This window comes from Melanotaenia boesemani, chromosome 13 (assembly GCF_017639745.1).
Source record: "Melanotaenia boesemani isolate fMelBoe1 chromosome 13, fMelBoe1.pri, whole genome shotgun sequence".
NCBI classification, from domain to species: domain Eukaryota; kingdom Metazoa; phylum Chordata; class Actinopteri; order Atheriniformes; family Melanotaeniidae; genus Melanotaenia; species Melanotaenia boesemani.
Window position 1 is genome coordinate 35,394,349 of NC_055694.1, and position 12,965 is coordinate 35,407,313.

The window sequence follows — 12,965 nt, forward strand, 5'->3', positions numbered from 1 at the left end:
ATGGTTTATGTCACAGATCGGAAGTTTGTGTGTGTGCGTGTGCGTGTGTGTGTGCGTGCGCTTTCCCTGCAAGCTGGTAAATAACAACCAAGACCCTTCCAGAGAGAGAAGGGGGAGGGGGTGACTGGGTTCAATGTGTGGGCTGAATTTACGCACTTGTTACTGAGAGCTTGCTGCTGCTGCAGGTTTGTTCTGATTTATTTTATTCTTGTCATTTCAGTGGAAATGAGCTGATTTCCTCAGAATATTCCGCAGACGCGTTGCGCTGCGCTGTTTCTGCTGCTGCAGCGATGCTTTGTCCTTCATTACAAGATGCCCAGTTTGTTTGGCTGCGGAGCAAACCGCGTGAACTCAGCCTGAACTTTGGGTTATTTAAGGTGTTTTCATGACAGCAGCTTCAAACACATCCTGCCATTGTGCAGGAAAACTCGTTTCTTCTGCAGAGAAGCAGCTTTTATTCAGTTCATTTGCCAGTTTTTTCCCAACTTCATTAGACTATTGAATCTTCTTTAAAGGTAAAGTAAAGCTGGAAGACAGCCTGTCAGGTTGTTGAGAGCTGGAGTTAAATAAATGAAACTGAGTTGAGCCTGCTTTTGTGGAAACAACAGATTTGGTCAGAAAGCATGAAAACAGAAAAAGTTGTAGATGGATTTTTATTGCCCTGAATAAGCAGAGAAAAGCAGAGTTACTGCCATTACATGTTGATGCTAATGATCAGCTTGAACTGTGCCGTAAATATTATTCTGTGTTCTCACAGTTAATGTAGAAAAAAGATGCTTTCGCCTGTGATTCATGTGTGCAAGCAGGGAATACCTCAGCGAGCTGCACATGCAGGAACACCGGCACTACAACTGGCCCTTTAGTGGTAAACAAAAAGTGTTGATTGATATCCAGTAATGAGCTGATTTCAGACCAGTGCAGCCTGCTGACGCTGGTCCAGGTTGGTTTTTCCCACCACTCCACTCCTGCAAGCCTGGGTGTAGCATGTGCCATCAAGGCCTCCAGCTACATAATAAGGAAATGGAAGTGAGCTTGTCACGAGACAATGCCTTTGTTTTTGTCTTTGCTGTGCAAGTTGAGACCCATGTGTTGATGTTTGCTGCTGTCTCACTAGCCAGCCAGGCGGGGATGGATGTGCCCTGCAGGCTGCTGCAGGTTTCATTTCTTAAACCTTTTAAGTGTAATGTGGAGTTGTTGTTTTGGCTGCAGTAACAGATAAAGCTGGTGTTGCGCTCATGGTAGACATGAATTTGGTTCTGCAAACTTATATTTTTGATAATTTATTTAGCATTTTTAGGCTGTGCATACTGAATAAAAACATTTTCTAAGCAGCCGTAAAGGCCTGATGGTTGGTGTGATTCTGGTGGCCGAGCATTCCTCGCTGCTCTGCTCTTCCAGCTTCTTCTCATTAACTTCCATGCATGGCCTTCCATTACTTCCATGCCCCTGTGGTTGAGAGTCAGCACGTTTCATGTTTGCCTTTGTGATTGAGCGAGTGTGTTCGCCTCACACACACCAATGCTTGTGAGATGTGCGTGGCTGTGCTTCTGATATGTGTGTTAGAGAGAGAGAGAGAGAGTTGTTTTGGAGTTGGAGGGAAGTCTTCTCATAAAATCCCCCACAATTCCTTGCACCTCTGCGGGCAGCGGCTGCAGTGGTGGCGGCAGCAGCAACAGCAGGCTGATTTCCATGAGAAAAGAGCATCAGTTGGGTTGGGGGGGCTCAGAGGGGACAAATGGTAGTTAATAACCAGAGAAGAATCGGAAAAGCTCTGATCCCTTTCTTTGTGCTTCTTCACCTTCCAGAGGCAGGGATGGGGCTGGGGTGTGGGGGATGCGGGGGAGGGAGCGGGGGACACTGGGTTCATGCTAGAATAGATGTTGGCTGAAGAGCAGGAAGATTGTGCTACTTGTTATTTTCTCAGAGCTGCAGCATCCTGGCAGCCTGAGAACTGAATATGAGGCATCACAGGAGCCCGTGTGTGTTGTTCTGTTTGCTGGAGTGTTTACATGCATGCGTGTTCGGTGTCATGGGACAAGCAGAAGACGAGATTTATTTGTTTGCAGTATGTGAGGTTTCACACAGTAGCTGCTGGTCCTTCAGGTCGCTGTAGGAGGGCTGTGTGTCGCATGGAGGGAGCGGAAGAGAAGCTGGGAAGACAAACGGAGAGAAAGGAGGGAGAAGGCCAACGCTGCAGCTCGCGTCTTTCTTTTAGGCATGCAGTCAACATAACAAGCAGCCTGTAAAAATGCTTAAAAAGAAATAAAAGTTTTCTAAAAGTAAAATCGAGTGTAATGTAAGAAGTCATTTTTACAGATATTTAAACGCTAAATGCTGAAGACGTCCGTCTCGGGCTTATCCATACTCCGGATTTTTCATTATACTTTTTAATATTCACTTTAAGAAAGTTGAAGAATCTCACATTAATTTCTAGTCTGATCATTTAAAGATCTTTATTCATTAATTACAGTCTTATAAACATTTCTTCCCAGTATTTATGTTCATGTTTTATTAGTGCACCCTGTATACTCGTTAGATTTTCCTTTAGTGACAAAAGTATCGTACTGGTACAGAAAACATGTAAAAAACTGAAAGTATTGTCTCTTGTAATTGCCAGTCCGTATATTCATGGTTGAAGGTTTATCGATGCCGTGGCAGCTTTAGCCGTTCCCTAACAAAACACACAGACATTGAACCTGACAGACCGGTGATCAGTCAAATACAATAAATGAGATCAAGATGGATGAAAATAAATAAAACACAATATAATGACAATAGAAGAGCTCAGGGACATCACACAGTCTCTGGGATAAGTACCAGGAAAAGAACATGGACCTGTAGTAGCTACGGACCAGCTGCTTTTCTCCTCTGTTTAACGTGTCTGTTCTCCAGCGAAACCGCATCGTGTTATAAAATGAAATCTGTGTCCAGATTTCAGGCTAACAGCTGATTTCAGGTGAGAAATGACAGCGGTTTAACAGAAACTTCTGTCTGTGGGAATGACTTGCTGACATGAGAAAACTCCGCTGCTGGGATCGTTCTTAACTTCGGCTCAGCTGTGGTGGTGCAGTCGGCATCAGACCAGACAGACGTCCCCTCCCTCCAACTCACTCAGAAAATACCTGCAGCAAGGAGACGAAACGTGATGACGCTGAGTTCACGCGGTAGGACAGAGTCTACCAGCCAATCAGAGATAAGCCAGATCATCAGGTCTTTCTCTAAGTTGTTTTTATCAACTTTTTATCAACTTTTTTCCTGAAAATTCCAAAGAAAAACATCCTTTCAAAGTTCACCTGGACAGCCGTTGTCTTCAGGCTGTCCAGGCACTTTCATGGTTCACCGGTTGTTGGTGGCAGAAGCTTTACTATATTAGGTTTTTTATGTGGTTGAACACCAGAAACCAGCAACTAGAAAGAGATTTTGTATTAAATGTCGTCACTCTCCCTTGCTTCCTTTTGTTTCTTCTAACGAGCCTCGTTTTTGTTTTGCGTTCTAAATGTCACTTATGGTTTAAATTTCACTCCTCACACATCTTTGTTCTCCCTGCTGTTGTCGGGTCACCTGGATTCTTCACATCAGATGACAGGAGTTCTCACGGTGTGGTATCTATGTTTTATTGTGTTGGCATGTTTAGCTGTATCCCTTCTCACATTTCTATCAGTGCAACCTCATTCACGTCGTCTTCATTTTATAGCTGGGAATCTGTTGGAAGAGAAGCTCATAAAAACTTGAGCAAGAGAAAACATCTTGTCCAAAAGTTGAGTCTGATATTTTTTTTTTTTTTTTTGCACCTTTGTGGTTCAGTCATAAGACAGCAGCAGAATCACACAGTAGGAATTATTCCAGGGTTTGATCTGTCAGCTTTGTAGCTCTGAGTGTTTTGTATAATCACTCAAATCGATGTTGAAAAGAGGGAAATTTGCAGAAAGTTTTGAGCAGTCCCGCATTTTGGTAAAGAAGAAATGAAATAAAAAAAAAGAAAGTTCATAATGAACCATCAAGGTAAAATAGTCTCCTAAAACTCTTTGCAACTATTTAGAAATTGGAGAGTATTAAAAAGAGCTAAAGCAATTTTAATTTCTTGGTTTTTCTTGCAAAATTTCAATATCAATATGAATTTCTTTCATCAGAGACTCAGAGCAAGACTAAGCAATAGAATGTGCCAGAGGTTAACATCGTTATACACCGTGTTTGCTAACATGAACAAACTTTAAAGTTAGCCAGTGTTTTAGGGCTGGACGACATGACCTCAGATCTGTATCACAATTAATTAAACATGTTACCTTGATTACAATTATTTAGCGATTATTTTAATATTGTTTTATTTTTAGTCCTCATAGCTAACTGAAAGTTTTTCTACAAATGTTTTCATAATAGAAGGTCAGATATTGATTTTATAATAAGTAAAAGGAAGCACACACAGTTTAACTAAATATGGCAATTTAATGACTATTTAAAAAATATATTTAATAGATAATTTAAATAATTGACATTGGCAAGACTACATCGATTGTTGATTCTGAATCAGGTAGCATTAGCTAACTTTAGATTTATATAAGAAAGCGTTCTAGCGTCATGGTCTTTGCTAGTGACTGCAATTCGGACACAAAGCTGCCTATTTTTTCCTCGCTGCAAACCATGTGACTACTGCCGTCACCACAGCAACCACAACGCACATCAAGGTGTCATTCCAAATCCAATCCAAAGTTGTGTGTATATATTTTTATTTTTATTCCTTATGTTGTATTTTATTCTTTCTTTGTTTGCTTATTGGTAATTTCGCTCGCCTCCTTGCGCCATGTTGAGCTTCTGCCCGCAATGCATTGTGGTCTATATTGACCTGTCTAGTGACCATCGATGCTCACGATTTTCAAGATGCATTGTGGGTAATTTTAAGTGCCCTTCTTTTTTCTCTCTAGACATTGGACACTCCGACAAAATAGCATGACCCCTATAAAGGGCACTGTGTAGGGAATAGGTTGCACATTCGTACACACTAAGGCTGCACGATATAGGAAAAACATGCGATATGCGATATGGGTGTTGAATATTGCGATTTCGATATTATTGCGATATTTAACTAATTTAAAAGAAATCCATTACCTAATCAAAGAAATACATTTTTATGTGGCAAAATAAGCAGGCTATATCTATTTATATCTAATTAATTATAATTCAGGTTAAACTATTATGTGGCGCAAACATTTAAACTTCACAATTGTTATCATGCTGACAAATTAAAAGGCATTACTCTTAATCAATCATTTTATTCACATGTAACCATGTGTATAAGTAACAATGACGTAATTGCATCTAAGAGCATCTTGAACCAAGAGCTTTAACATACTGCTCTTTGAAACAAAACACTGCCTTACTTGCCTGGTTTTCTGTGCATATTAAATAATAAATAAATAGGATAATAAAAAAAATCTTAGAAAACATAAAGTGCCCAGGCTGTAACAAAATCTTTTCAACATTAATGTAATAGCATGTAAACAGTAACAGGTAAACTTGCATTCACCACAACTTGTGCTTAACACTGAAAGCAGTTACTTTAGGTTTTTTGCCAGAAAGACAAGCATGTTGACTTTGGTAGGTTTTAAACAAGTGCGTTGGCATGTAACAACATTTCCTGATGCACTAAAAAGTCTCTCAGAAGGTGAGCTGCTTGCAGGTATACAGAGGTATTTTCTAGCTAGTTTGCTCAGGTGTGGGAAGTTGACCTGATGAAGTTGCCACCAAGTGAGAGGGTTCTCCTCAGTGTCTACGGTGGGAGACACCAGGTGGTTGTTGAGTTCAGCCTCTACAGAGTGTGATGATACCACAGATGCAGGAGCTGGAGATGTTTTGAAGAAACTGCCCAAGGATTTTTTGGCCTTCTTTTGGATGACTTCTGATGGATCTACGCTGTCATCTTGTCTGCCTGGGTTTTGCTCCTAGAATAGTAAAATAGAAAAAAAATATGTAAATAAAATGTAGTTCAGGTTTTCAGTGATTTTTTTTACTTGATAACAAATTAACATTTACCTTTGGCACAAGTGCTTCAATTTCAGACATCACTCTGGCTTTGATGTTGAGCACCTTGTCACTTTTGATGTAGCCAGCTTTGAATCTGGGGTCCACGAAGGAGGCCATGTCCAGGAGTTCTTGAGTTGCTGGGTTGTCGTACTTTGTGTTCATGTAGTCCAGGATCTTTTTTTTTATGCTCTTTGTTAAGTCACTGTCTTCATCCTTGGCAGCAAGAAGAGAGGTGTTCATCACGTGAAGTACAGGTTTCACATATGAAACAGTTGCATATCTTTCAGCAGAGAGGGCGTCTGTGAACTCTTGCAGTGGTTGCAGTGCCTGGTTAATAGACTCCAGGACATCTAGGTCCTGCCAAATGGGAACTAAATGCCTTGACTTTCTGTCTGCTGATAGAACATCACATATGGCCTTCTGTTGCTCAAGAACTCTCTGAATCATGTTTTGTCTGGATCCCCATCTTGTAGGACATTCTGTGATGAGTGCGTGTTCTGGGAGGTGGTATTCTTGCTGTGCCTTTTTCAGTGCCATCTTCTCCTTCCATCTGTGGGAAAAATGGCCTACTAATCTCTTGCAAAGACCTACGGCTCGAGTAATGCGCTCATCACCTTTAACAGCATTCTCTGTAAAGGAAGAAAACAAAAGACAGACAATTGGAGATTTAATTTAGGCTGAAAAAACACTCCATTATTAATTTAAATCACTACTACTAACTCAACTGACAGTCAAATGAAACAAAACAACATTATAGTTAAAAAGCACATGTTAAATATACAAATGTAATGTTAAAAATGTGTGTCTTTAAACAAAATAAACCATTAACACTCACCGATGGCCAGATGCAAGCGGTGGCCAAAGCACTGTAGTCTGACCCACTTGTTGAGTTCGGTAGCTTTTACTACATTAGCGCCGTTGTCTGTTGTAATAGACACCTGGTTCTCTTCTTCCAAGCCCCAGTTTGCTAAAACATCCCTTAGAGCACTGGCTATGTTTTCACTTGTGTGGGATTCAGGGAAATATGCAACTTCCAGACAGCGTGTTGTTAGTTCAAAGTCTTTGTTGAGAAAGTGAACAGTAAAGCTCATATACGGTTCAGTGGTACGACTGGACCATAGGTCCGTGGTGCTGGCGAAAAAGTCCACTTGGTGCAGCTCAGCCTTTACAGTCGCAACACATGCCTCGTACATCTGTGGAATGGCGACTTGGGAGAAGTAGTTTCGCGACGGCACCTGGTATCTCCGGTCCACTTCCTTCATTAGATCCAAAAAGCCCTCTTTGTCCACGGTATTAGGGGTATCATACATTTTGCTACATAACGTGTAACAGCTGCGGTAATAGCTTTGTGGCGCTTCGAACATTTCTCGTAAGGAGTGACACTCGCAAAACTGTCATTAATGGTTGTCTGCGGATCTGTTTTTTTGTAACTTGCCTTCACGTTAGTAGTTTTGGGAGTTTTAGACTTTAAGACATCATATAGCTTCTTGTGGTGGCGCTCCATGTGACTGTGTAGATTGTGTTTCCTCTCGACGTAGCCACTATTTTCCGACATGACTTGCACACTACCTGCGTCTGTGATACGTCTTCTCTTCTGAAGCCAAAGAAGTCCCATATTGCAGACGTGCTATTCTTTTTTGGCACGAGTTGTTCGTTGTTTTCGTCCTCGCTCATTTCGTCCACTCCCGCCATTGCTGCTCCCTCTGCTGCTGCCTGCTGAGTCAGCGCCTGTGAGTCTGCTCTAGCCAATAGGAGAACAGTATCTAGGGGGGTGATGGCTGGGTGCGCTTTTAAGGTCGTGTCTGATTGGTCAAACCTACATAAACACCAAACGCATGCATCGAATGCACAAAGTACTATATAAAGGTATTAATTTATCGCACGTCTTTGCGATACGCATATCGCACATGCCATTATCGCGATAGCGATATTTTTTCGATATATCGTGCAGCCTTAGTACACACTCATGGTCTGTTTTAGCGTCATGGTCTGTGCTAGCATCAAAGACTGCTAACATAATTTTCTGTGCTAGCAGCATGCTCTGTGCTAGTGTCATGGTCTGTATTGGCATCAAGGTCTGTTTTACATTACATTTGAGTCATTTTAGCAGACGCTTTTACCCAAAGTGATCTACAATGTTTAGGCAGTAGCGTTAAGGGTGTTGCCTAAGGACCCAACTGGAAGATGTTAATATTTGTCCTCTGAGGGAATTGAACTCTCCCACATGAGAGATGGATGCTCTGCCAACTGAGCTATCCAGCCGTCATGGTCTGTTTTAGTGCATGGTCTGTTTCTGTGCAAGCATCATGGCCTGTACTAGCATCGTGGTCTGTGCTAGCAACATGGTCTGTGCTAACGTCATGGTCTGTTTTACTATCATGGTCTGTGCTACCGTCATGCCTTGTGCTAGCATCTTGGTCTGTGCTAGCATCATGGCCTGTGCTAGCATCATGGCCTGTGCTAGCATCATGGCCTGTGCTAGCATCATGGCCTGTGCTAGTATCATGGTCTGTGCTAGCAGTCTGTGCTACCGGCATGGCCTGTGCTAGCATCATGGCCTATGCTAGCATCATAGCTTTTGCTATCATCATGGCTTGTGCTAGCACCATGGTCTGTGCTAGCATCATGAACTGTGCTAGTATCTTGGGTCTGTTTTAGTGTAATGGTCTGCGCTAGCATCATGGTCTTTGCTAGCATCATGGTCTCTGCTATTAAGGTCTGTTCTAGCGTCATGGCCTATGCTAGCATCATGGCTTGTGCTAGCATCATGGTCTGTGCTAGCAATCTGTGCTAGCGTCATGGTCTGTGCTTGCATCTTGGCCTGTGCTAGCGTCATGGACTGTTTTAGCATCATGGTCTGTGCTAGCGGTCTGTGCTAGGGTCATGGTCTGTTTTAATGTCATGGTTTGTGCTAGCGTCATGGTCTGTTGTAATGTCATGGCCTGTGCTAGTGTCATGGTCTGTTTTAGTATCATGGTCTGTGCTAGGGTCATGGTCTGTTTTAGTATCATGGTCTGTGCTAGGGTCATGGTCTCTGCTAGCATCATGGCCTGTGCTAGCATCATGGTCTGTGCTAGTGTCATGGACTGTTTTAGCATCATGGTCTGTGCTAGCATCATGGTCTGTGCTAGTGTCATGGACTGTTTTAGTATCATGGTCTGTGCTAGGGTCATGGTCTCTGCTAGCATCATGGCCTGTGCTAGCATCATGGTCTGTGCTAGTGTCATGGACTGTTTTAGCATCATGGTCTGTGCTAGCATCATGGTCTGTGCTAGTGTCATGGACTGTTTTAGCATCATGGTCTGTGCTAGCATCATGGTCTGTGCTAGTGTCATGGACTGTTTTAGCATCATGGTCTGTGCTAGCATCATGGTCTGTGCTAGCGGTCTGTGCTAGGGTCATGTTCTGTTTTAATGTCATGGTCTGTGCTAGTATCATGGGTCTGTTTTAGTGTATTTGGTCTGCGCTAGTATCATGGATCTGTTTTAGTCTGTCTGTTTTAGCATCTTGGTCTGTTAGAGGGTCATGGTCTGTGCTAGTGTCACACTCTGTGCTAGCGTAATGGTATGTTTTAGTATCATTGTCTGTTTTAGGGTCATGGTCTCTGCTAGCATCATGGACTGTGCTAGCGTCATTGTCTGTGCTAGCGTCATTGTCTGTGCTATTATCAATGTCTGTTTTAGCCTCATGGTCTGTGAATGTATAGTCACATTGTATAGTCATTGAATGTATAGTCACACGAGAAGGAGGCTTCATTATGGCTAAATTGAGCTAGCAGTAGTTAAGTTTATAATTGTCCAGCATGCTTTAATAAATGATCTCCGCTCTAGCTTGAAATACAGCTTTTCATGCTGTACAGCAGCGGATAAGATTCTGATGGATTTGTTGTGGAGATGCTGTCAAAGACCAGAAAGCGGTGATTTTTATGTTACTGTTTGTAACCCAGTTACTATTTAGATAAAATAACTAATTAATTCATTTTCTGTACCACTTAATCCAATTCATGGTCACAGGGAAGCTGGAGCCTATCCCAGCAATTAGCAGACGAGAGGCAGGTTGCCAGTCCATCGCAGGGTCAAAAATATAATGAAAAATTATCTATATCACCCTGTCTCTGTAGAGTTTAGCTGGGATAAAGCCCTGTAGATGTGAAACATCACCAAACATCACTCTTTACATCCTTTACAGTCAGTAGAGCACTTTTACATTTACTAAATTTATCTGGCAGCCGTGACAGAGAGAAGAAAGATGCTTTTCTGTGTATTACACTGATTGAAAACAGACAGGAATGTGCAGGACAGAATACATGCACTCCACACACAAAGATATTTACAAGGCTAATTAAAGTGGAAAAGAACCTTCACTTTTTAGTTTTACTATGCATAAGCACAAAGCTAAAAATAATACATGCATACATGCTCGCGTTTAGGCACGCTGCGGAGGACCTGTGCACATTTTGACGGGTCCTGCAGCATGCCGCTCAGAAATAGTAAGAGGATGCTAGATGCTTGAACCACATACTGCCACTTTTCCTCGTGGATCTTTTTCTGGGAAGAGCAGGGCAGCTGTGGCTTTTCAGAACCTACATCCATCAACCAGTACCCATGGTTTATATACACACACACACACACACACACACGCACACACACACACCCCTTTCCTGCATATTTCTCCCATTAACTCCTTACTACTTCTCCACGTATTTTCATTTTTCTCCTTTTCTTCTCCTTTATTCCATCTTTTACCCCTGCACACTGTCCATCTGCCCCTTCATCCATCCATTCACCCCACACTGAGTTTTCAGCCCCCAGGCCACTTCTGCCAGGCTGTCTGCAACAGATTTATTAATAGACTTTTCTCTGTGCAGTAAACACAGTGTTGGTTTAGGAGCTCGTCTCTCAGACACTGATAGACTTGTACTTCGGCACTCGCTGACTCGGGAATAGAGGATGGTCTGTTGGATTCAACGATGACCCACTGCAGATGAAGTCATAGTGGGGCAGCTAGAAATAAACACTGTTAGGAAACAGAAGGGATGTGAGGGGGTGAGCTGGCAGAAGGAACGCCACCCCAGCCGGCTCACCTGCTGTAATATACACTGCACCAGATGGAGTTTACCCACTTGTCCTGGAATTATAGATGATGAATGTTAGTGGACTGGGACACCAAGTCCCGACCATCTGTGGTTAAGACCAGTTCATGGTTTTTACCTGCTGCTGAATCCATGGAAATAAACATTGATCTTTAGGAGTAAACAAATGAAAATAAATGTTGGCACTTTGCTTTAAAGCGTAACAGATAATGTGCTTTCCAGGTGTTTCTGGAGAGTAAACTTTCTTAAATTGAGTAGAGCCAGTCGGAGCAGGTAACTTCAGTATAAACTCTGGAACAGCAGCATCTTTGAACGGCACACAGCTGATGTGCTGGTGTTTTCAACCTGGAAACCTGGAAAATAATCCCTCCCAGAAGCCAGAGAGGAGGTTTTGATGGTTGATCCTGTCGCACATGTGGCGGAAAGCGGGAGTACGAGGAAAGGACTCACTAAATTTTAGTACTTGTGAAATTGTTGGCCGTGGCAGATGATACAGTCGCTGAATGCTCCTGTAGTTTGGTATGAATACTCCTCATCCTGGGAAGCCATGCTAGCTTGGAAGGGGTTAAGATGTTCCCTCTGCTCTTCGGCAGTTAGCTTTAGCTTTGCACAGTTCGGGGACACGAGAGGTCGGAGGAGAAGAACTTTCAGGGCTTTATTCTTTGTGCAGTGGTTTCTCTCTGCAGCTGCTGCAGCTGACGTGTTTCTCTCTGAAAACAATTTAAACTTGACCCTTTTCTGTACATTAGACTTTGGTTTTTTGTTTATTGATATTTTCTCATTGATTATAGAAGTTTAGCTTATAAACGTTGATGTGAGAAGATGTGCTGGGTTATGCTAACGTTTATCAGTTTTTATTAAAGGAAAATAACTTGCTGTTTATCCACCTCCTGCAGAAAAACCTATTGATTACTCCTGTCGCGTGTGTGGGTGTGGCTTATTGATAGGCAGGAGGTGGGAATCAGCCGGGCCGAGCTGCAGGCCAGCAGCTCAGACGGAGATCGTTGTGGAACTGAAATTCTTGCTCCGGACTCACTGGTGTCCCGGCTTTCCGCTGCATGTGTGCTGTGTGATGTTTATTGAACGATGATTTGAGTCAGACTTCAGATGATGAGGAACTGAGAACAACTCTTGCTTCCACATGTTGGTACAGATTTTTTATCACTAGTGGCAGAACCGGCTGAGATGAGTTTATCTTTTCTTGCATAGAACAGACCAGAGAGGAGGAAAGGGAAGAATGAGCTGAAGCTGCAGCAGGTGTCGTCGTTCTTCAGGAGAAGGTGCACAGATGTAGGCTTTCTCCTCCTGGTTCGTTGGAGTCTGGAGTGTTTACGCCTGTTTGCATGTCGCTGCTGTCTGAAGGAACACGGAGGGATGCTTTCTGAGAAGTGCTGCTTTTATTTTGTTGCCACAACAATAAATAATTTTTACTGTGCCACAGGCCAGTTCTCTTTCTACTCACCATCATGTAGTCGCACCCTCACTGTCAGGGTGAGGCACTAATAGTTTCACTAGTTAAACAGACGTTTCACACATGCTGGACTTTCATGCATCTTATTAATCTGTAGCAACACACAACCTTCATGTTGAAGGTAGAAAGCTGTGAACAAATGCTGTTGTTTAAAACTGTTTTCAGTGTGTTTGTAGGCCGAAGTTTCCGGCCTGCAAATTGAAATTATTCTACTTACAGATTAATATGGTAATTAAAAGTTTGCTTAAAATTGTCTGATCAGAAACTAAAACCCGTTTTAATCTAAGAAGGCCTGAAAAACAGCATTTCTCCACATTTATTCCAAAATTTTGTTTAAAGTCAATTTTATCACTTGTACTTTTTGGTTATTTACTTAGATATATC

The 12,965-nt window shown here is 42.4% G+C and overlaps 1 protein-coding gene across 4 annotated transcripts in view; it reads left to right on the forward strand.

The window, feature by feature from the left end:
• Positions 1-12,965, forward strand: part of plagl2 (pleiomorphic adenoma gene-like 2) — a 75,036-nt gene that overhangs the window by 792 nt on the left and 61,279 nt on the right. The gene's annotated exons all lie outside the window — the stretch shown is intronic.